Source organism: Chrysemys picta, chromosome 6 (assembly GCF_011386835.1).
Source record: "Chrysemys picta bellii isolate R12L10 chromosome 6, ASM1138683v2, whole genome shotgun sequence".
In the NCBI taxonomy this organism is placed as follows: Eukaryota; Metazoa; Chordata; order Testudines; family Emydidae; genus Chrysemys; species Chrysemys picta.
In genome coordinates, this window is record NC_088796.1 from 101,786,717 (window position 1) to 101,795,191 (window position 8,475).

At 41.9% G+C, this 8,475-nt stretch overlaps 1 pseudogene; it reads left to right on the top strand.

The window, feature by feature from the left end:
• The first annotated feature begins 6,799 nt into the window (after positions 1-6,799).
• LOC135972496 (interferon beta-like) lies at positions 6,800-7,356 on the top strand (annotated as a pseudogene).
• The last annotated feature ends 1,119 nt before the right edge of the window (positions 7,357-8,475 follow it).

An 8,475-nucleotide genomic window follows, 5' to 3' on the forward strand; every position in this document is an offset into this window, starting at 1 on the left:
GGGGGTCAACCAGGGGCTTCCCTGAAGGGGGTCTCTGATAAATCCCTCCCAAGAGGCACAGCCAATACCAGAGCTGACCGACCAGCCGCAGGGGACCAATAGGACCCGAGGTATAATTACTGTGGGCAGAGGGGCCACAGATGGGCCTGGTGCCAAAAACTCAGGGACAGGATGAGCAAACTGAGCCCTCACAGGGTTAACTGGGTGGGAGCCCAGCAGGAGAAGGGGTTGGCTCCCCAGGTGGGAGGGGCTGGCAGTTTACCAATGGCCCAAGAGGGAGGAGTCTTCCAGACCAGCTCCTCAGGAAGCCTTGATGCTCTGGATTCAAAGTTCTCAGTCTACAGGGTGGGTGTGGGGTGGCCCCTGGGGAGCAAGTGCCTCATTCCCCTGGAGGCGGATGGGAAGCAGGTCACTAGGTACTGGGGCATAGGCACTGAAGTGATGCTGGCCCAGCCCGAGGTGATGGCCTCAAACTGGGTGGTGCCCAACACCTACCTAACCCTGACGGGTGTGTGCGGGCCCCTGTTTAAAGTACCTATGGCAAGGGTACATCTGAAATGGAGGGCCAAGGAGGGGCCCAAAGATGTGCGGATGCACCAGTTGCCAATCGGAGGTGCTGATGGGGGGAGGTAACCTGGCAGATTGGCCAGGCGACCCCCAGAGTGCCCTAGTCATCACCCAAAGCCAGAGCAAGCGAAGGGTACCCTGCCGCAGGTGCAGGTCCCTACCCCGGCGGGAAAGGAGTCACTGGGGACAGGACTTGGCGGGATTGCAGCCTCGGACCCAGCCACTGAGAGGGAGTAAGTCCGCATCCCTTTCCCAGCTGCTGAATTCCAGGCTGAGCTGTGGAAGGATCCCTCTTTAGAGAAGCTAAGGGAAAATGCTGGCCACAGCACAGCGAAAACCCTGGGGGAAGGCTGCCGGGAAAGATTCCAGTGGGAGAAGGGATTCCTGTACTGGGAATGGGCTCCCCAAGGGGAAGTGGAACTGTGGGTGATCAGGAGACAGCTAGTGGTCCCCCAGAAGTACCACCACAGGCTACTGTACTTGGCCCACAATGTCCCTCTCTCGGGACACCAGGGAATCTAACACACCAGGCAGAGGCTGCTACAGAACTTTTACTGGCCTGGGATCTTTGATGCCATCCAGCAGTACTGCAGGTCCTGAGACACCTGCCAGAGGGTGCGGGAAGGCCTGTGACAAGGGGAAAGCAGCTTTGAGGCCCCTGCCCATCATAGAGGAGCCTTTCCAGAAGGTGGCCATGGACATAGTGGGACCCCTCAGCAAGGCAACTCTGACAGGAAAAAAATACATTCTGCTGGTGGTAGATTTCGCTACTCGCTATCCTGAGATGGTGGCCTTGTCCTCTATTGAGGCAGACACACTGCTGACCGTTTTCAGCAGAGTGGGATTCCCCAAGGAGGTCCTTACAGACCAGGGCTCCAATTTCACGTCAACACTACTTTGGTGCTTGTGGGAGAAGTGTAGGGTCCGACATACCTGGGTCTCAGCATATCACCGTCAGTCCAACAGGCTGGTGAAGAGGTTTAATGGGACCCTAAAGATGATGCTGAAAACGTTTATGAACCAGCACCCACAGGACTGGGACAAGTATTTACCCCACCTGGATGATCGATCGATCACGCTCGCTCTCTCTAGATATATAAATTTTATTGTCAGCCTCTGACTCTGACCTTCTTACACCAATCACTGTAACTGACTTCTACTCTGGGTTATCTGGATTCTTCTAATGATATTGGGCCAGCCAATAGTGCCATGCTGCATTCCAGGAGCTGAGGATCTGGCCCATTGTTCTCGTGTTGGGCCAGATTCTGCCACCTTTATGCTGACTAGTATAATACCCCACAAGCAATACCCATTGAAACCAGTGTTAGTAGAATGAGGTATTACTCAGTGTGAGTAGGAGTGGCAGAATCTTGCCTATTATGTCTAACTATTCTTTCTACACGTAGCAATGTAAAATAAAGGCTGTTTTCTAAATACTACACTTTTAAAAGTAGATTTTCTCCCTGACTAATGCAGCTGCCATCTTGTCCTTAAGATGCAGCATGTTACGGTCACTGTGTTTTCTCTGTCATGGAAAATTTCTATTTGTTCAGTCTTTGGGTCCAATTCTGAGACATGCTGAGCACCCACTAGTTCAGTTCCGAAGAAGTGGCTTGTAGCCCACGAAAGCTTATGCTCTAATAAATTTGTTAGTCTCTAAGGTGCCACAAGTACTCCTGTTCTTTTCTAGACTGAAGAGTATGTTTTACTCTGAGTATAAGCATGAAAAACATCCTGGGATTCATCTTTGCCATAGTCTGTGGAGGTTCTTCACCTTGTCTAAGATTTTGTATTTAGGTAACAACTATAGCACCTCTGTCTTGTCTATTTATGTCCTTCTGCTTTTATGTCAATCTGTATTGTGATCCTGTGTGTCATGTCATACTGCACTTACATTTTCTCATATATTATACAAAGAAGTATCTGACAGATGTTCAAGGAACAGATTTATACCACACAGATTTATACATAGGGAGAATTGATGCATTCTGACTTGCATAGTTAGTATATGTTTTTGAAAGTCATAAAATTTCAACTTAGAAGATAGTTTAACATTTTATTTTGCAAATGGCAGTTGCATACATGCTGCAATTATCTGTGCATTTGACCATCACCAGCATGAATACACAGTCAAGTAATTTAAAACAATCACCCCACTAGATATGAAATTGTTCTTTTGTGAAAGGAGTTGTGCTGAAGGGTTGCCACGTTGTCAGAAGTTCAGACAAATATAGGCCAAGATGAGTTTGTCTTTTAGCCGAAAAGCTCCAAGGTTGGAAAGCCCCTCAAGGGAAATTAGGATTAAAGGGGTTTATATGATGGCCCTTACTGGTTATCTAGCACAGTTTTGTTCTAACAGGGAGAAGAAAAGTACAGGCAAGCATGACACAAACCAAGAGAGAGGAAAAGGAGGAGAAATTATGTGGGAAATATGCCATGAACTTTGTTGTGGTGCCATAATTGTTAGATGAAAAGTAGGAGTAAGGGAAATATAGAAGATAATTATTTAGACCTAGTTGGAATATCTGTTATTTTCTAAAAGGTATTTATGGACTGGACAGCCCAACAGCATTTGGCATTTTATAATACCTCTAGCTTTGTGAAACAGTTTTGATGATGGTGTCAGTGTTACCCAGGGTTCTTTCAACCCAAAGCTCTTGGTAACTTTTACTCTGTGCGAGGTGGTGTCAGGAAATAAATCAGGGGAGACACAGCCGTACGACCGATAGGTGGCTGGCACAAACAGGACAAGACAAGAGTGCTTTCACTTAAAGCTAAATGTTACTTAGTCTCAAGAACTCACACACGTCCGCAGCAGGTTAGTAAGACACCCCCAACCCTTGATATTATCGAAGCTGAGTGTGGCTGTCGAATAGCACAGCAGCAGCCCGTCTGCTGGTGGGGAACACAAGATGCATCCAGAGGGAGAGTCCTGCCCCAAAGAGTCCCACTACTTCAAACTTTTCCCCTTAATTTTATACATTAGAAACACAATGAAGTGTTCCTTAAGAAAACTTGTTAAGCAAGCAGTTTCAATGGTCAAGCAAGAGGTTTTCTTCTGATTATTGATTAACCAGGTATGGGTTTTTCCCCAGAGTTTGCAGGCTTCAGGTCCTAATAGACATTCCTGAGGGCACATCCTGCTCTTCTAAAATGCATGTATCAGCAACTCCAACACAATTCTTATCAGGAAGGACACGGGTCAAGCTGCCCTTTCTGTGGCACGCATATCCCCCTTCCCTCCTGCCTTGGTCAAGCTGAGGCTGCTGCATGGCCACTTTATGGCCTGCTAATATGACTTCTTTTAGCAATAAGCCATAGTGGTTTAAGGCGCTTTACTGGTTTGCCGAAATCTCCCCATACAGCAGGACAAACATAACAGTGTCTAGTAGAATGGAGAAAACATCCTCCCCAAAACAAAAATGGTGGAACAGTCAACTGGGTGCCTTGTATAAATATACAGGGATGAACAAGAAAAAAAAAGAGACACTAAAAATTGTGACAATATTCACAGGAAAAATATGTAGCTTACTTTCTGTGTTTTTTGACAGGTGGGATATGAATTTGCTCCACAGTTAAGAATCGAAAACAGATAAAAAAAATCAGTAGGTGTGCTTCTTCCAGGTCCAGTTATAAAGTAGCCAAAAATCTCATGAGCAGGTCTAAAAATGGGATTTTTTTTTTCCCCATGAAAAGAGTCCCTGGCCTTGCTGACATTCTTGGTTTTCTGTAGATGCCAACAGACTTGGCAACAACAGTCTATTTGGATGATCTGCTTTTTCTATCCTATGCTTTTCCCAGTTTAGTCATTACTGATGGGGAGTTTACATAAAGCCTCTGATGACAGTATGTAAAAGTGAAGAGTTAAAATGACCTGCTTGAAGAGAGGTTACATCAAGTTGCTTCTATGCTTTGGCTGGGCCAATATTTTTCTTGCCCATTCTGTCAAAGTGTCTACATTTTATGTACTAACCTCCAGTGTTTTCATTAGAGCAGGGGTAGGCAATCGTTCAGAAGCAGTGTGCCAAGTCTTCATTTATTCTTTTTAATTTAAGGTTTCGCATGCCGGTAATACATGTTAATGTTTTTAGAAGGGCTCTCTCTCTCTCTAAGTCTATATTATATAACTAAATTCTATCCCTCAGTTTTCTGACCAACTGGTGCCACCCCTCCACATCAGGCTTGTGTGGTTCCTTGCCACCAACAACCAGTTTGGTATAAAGAATGTGCTCAACTTTCAGCTTTATCAACAATGCCTAAAAATTACCTATACCCAACATTTAAAATTCTAGTAATAACCCTGCTGGTTGCATGAGATCTCGTGAGAATCCACCTCACTACCAAGTTTGGTGTAGGTGGATAGTAGTTCTGAAGAGCTATCAGTCAACAACATATTTCAGCTACAGCCTAAACATTTGAGACTTATTAAACATTTATGAAAAATGTTTGGCCCTTTGTAAACATTTTCTGTAATATTTCTCCGTTTGAAATTGTTAGAAAAGAACATCTCTTTAATAAGAAAGTATAACAAACAGTCCTATAAATACATATTTTAAAGAGAATTTTCTCAAGAAAAGTTCATGCAGACATCTTGAAAGCAGTTTTGAATTTGAAGGCAATCAGCCTGGGAACAGACACAATAGCCATCACACAAAACAAGTAGCAAATTATGCATAGCAAATACTCATAGGAAAAGATATGGTGAGGAAGTCCTGAACAATCAGAGTGGAATGTGCATAAACCATTTGTCAAATCATTTTAAATAAAACACATTCGCACATTCTGAATTTATTTGCAGATTTGCAAATAGGAAAAGAGGCTAAATTAATCTCTTATTTCATATTCAAATTAAGCTGGCTGACACACAGGAAAAAAATCCAGTAAAAATTCCCGCTATTTTTACTCAAATTTAAATATATAGTATTTCATCAAATTCTAGCAAATATTTCACCCAGCTGAGTCTGAAGCTAATCTTTCCCAGAAAACAGGCTAATTGCTGATGAAAATATGCTGAAAGACTGTCTTTACTCTCATTGCTTTCTTACTTTAACAAGAAAAGCTAAGATTCAGATTTTTTAATTTCTCTTTAATATAAATATTATCCCCTGAAGGTTCAGCTTGCCAGAAAATGCACACGAAGGACCCCCACTGGAGTGAATGCAAGATTGGGGTGCAAAGCCTCTGATATGACTGGGTCCCTTATATGGTATACTTATGTACAATACTTATGTACATTCTTTAAAGTGACACTTCCAAATAGTTTAGGCAAAACTCTAAATTATGATTAAAGACAATGCTTGAGGTGATGGGGGAGGGAGATGTAGAAGTAGTGACATGAACAGAATGATATTTATGTTTTCTTCTTTTCCTTTAAAAAAAAAATGAAAACATTCCTTTTCAATTTTTGGGTTGAAAACCATTCCCCTTCACGGATGGAAACTCCAACATGACAGCCTAGTGCTATGGTATGAAAAACAGAAAATGAAACTTGCCACAGGATGCAAACTTCATTCATCAGACCACTTCAATTTCAATGTCCAAGCTCAGTAAAATGCACACTGAAAAAAAAAAAAAAAAAGAATAAAGCTTGAATGGTGAAAAGTCAAACACATTTGAAAGTGACATTCATTTAGGTCAGTCGCTCTGGCATATTTCTTACCAACCACACAATCTTTTCAGTTATCAGTTTAAGTAAACCTCCCAGTTTCTCAGTGCCCTTTGTCCATCCTCTGGTATTCTCTACAAACATGTTTTTTCCTCTCTCATAAGACAGATAGTCTTGCTGATGTAACAGACATTCAGATCAGCCCAGCACTACTAACTACAGGTACTTGGGAGCAGACAGACCGGTCCCTACTCTAACCTGTAACTGGATGACACTGTTAATCATCACTCTTCTTACCCTTTAAATTTTCTTTATCTAAGAGGGCATGGGGGAGGGGCGACCTAAGGAAAGAAATGTAGGGATTCTTTAATATTAAAAAAAATAATAATAACTGGTTTTGTTCTTCTAATGACTTGTTCGCTTCCACTAAATAAAAGAAGGAAACCGAAAGTAAAAACCTCAAGCAGGAAAAACCTTGAAAAGTAGATAGTGATGAAAGCAAAATCTCTTCCTACAGAATACTTACATTCAGAGACATGGGTCGAAAACACAAAAGTCTACGAAAGACCTTGAACAGGCACCAGTTGCTCAAGTTCTACACAAACACAGGGAATCCAAGACATCATCATGATCAGCAGGAGTTTGCTGCAATTTTGCCTCATGCTGCTCTTCTTCAGTGAAATCTCATGTCTGGACTGTAACAGGATTTATGTTCTACAAACCAGAATGAATAGAGTGTGTTTAGAACATCTGGAGAAAATGGGTGAAAACTTTCCCTTCCAATGTCTAAATGAAAGGACAGCCCAGAGATATCCTCAAGATCCAGCAAGAGAATGCCAAGGAAGCCATCCAGCAGATCCTCCAAAAGTTCTTCCATATCTTTAGAAAAAAATCTCACCCAAGCTGCCTGGAATGAGACTTCCATAAAGGAATTCCAGAATGGACTTCACCAGTGGATTGAGAAACTGGAGACGTGTTTGAGTGCCAAGATGGAAAAGGAAATAACCTGCCCAGGAAATGAGAACCTACTGCTCACCAGCCTCAAACTGAAGAGATATTTCCAGACAATCGACGATTTCCTGAAAGAAAAGCAATACAGCCAGTGTGCCTAGGAGATCATCTGTGTGGAAATATCCAGGTGTTTCCTCATGCACAACATACTCACAAAGAGACTTCAAAATTAAGGTACCATATTTTCTTTTTTCCTAGAATAAAACAGCTGGAGAGAGGTGGGTGATAGGTTTATAACTCCTAATATGTAGGGCCCAATCTTTCTCCCATCGTAATTTTATGTATACAGCTATTTAAAAAATATGTTCATATCTTTTTAGAGCAGCATATAATTTAGTGCTTCTCTACCACACACAATATTCTATATGAAAAATGTAGAAATATATCATAACTGCTAACTAATGACAAAATATTGTTAAGTAATAACTAGCCATACCAAATATAACTTTGCCCAGTAAGTTTCTAAGTTGGGGAAAAGAACAGTGAGAAGCCCCCTTTCAACAACTGCCTTGTTAGACAACATTCCAGTTAGGACACCAGAAAATAGAGGGTCTGTGTTCACACACTTCTAATTCATCTAATTCTGCACACTGGGATGGCCGAAGGTTCTTATTCGGTTTCTCTTTGTTTTGTTTACCCCTAAATTCAACAGCCTTAGTAACAACAAATTGTGACAAGATAAGTGAAGTAAGGATCAGGATTTATGATTTGACATCTGGTTAGAAAAAGATGGCCTATATTTGGCATTTGAAACTCTCCATGTTTGAACCATTCCCCTTTTTCATTCCAGCACACGGTGCGTCAAGTAATGATGTTATGAAAAAAGCTGAATGAAACTGCACCTCCACTGGAGTCCTTTGTCTCTAAATTGATTCTACAAGCAGCACCTTTCGAGACTCTTATCAATCCATCTTGAATTAAGCAAATTGTCAAACTTCAACTGCACTATTTATATACTACTTGCCATTACCGGTCTGATTTATTCACATGAGAAAATGTAAAACAGAAGATTTTGCTGAAAATATCGCAGAAGACAACATAGTATTTGAACCAAAGGAGAAAAATCTTACTATTTCTTAATCACCGATATTACGCATTTGCTCCAATTTCCCTTGGCCTGCTTTTAAAAATGAAATCTTACCTCCTAACTGTAACAGGCTTTGCTTCAGCACAACAAATCTGAACCAGGACAATTTCCAAACAAAATGGAAGGATAATTTTCCTGCAATGGCAGAACGAAGGAAGTGACTTCACATGGCCCCAAAAGTTTCTCAAGCCCAGAGAAACCCAGA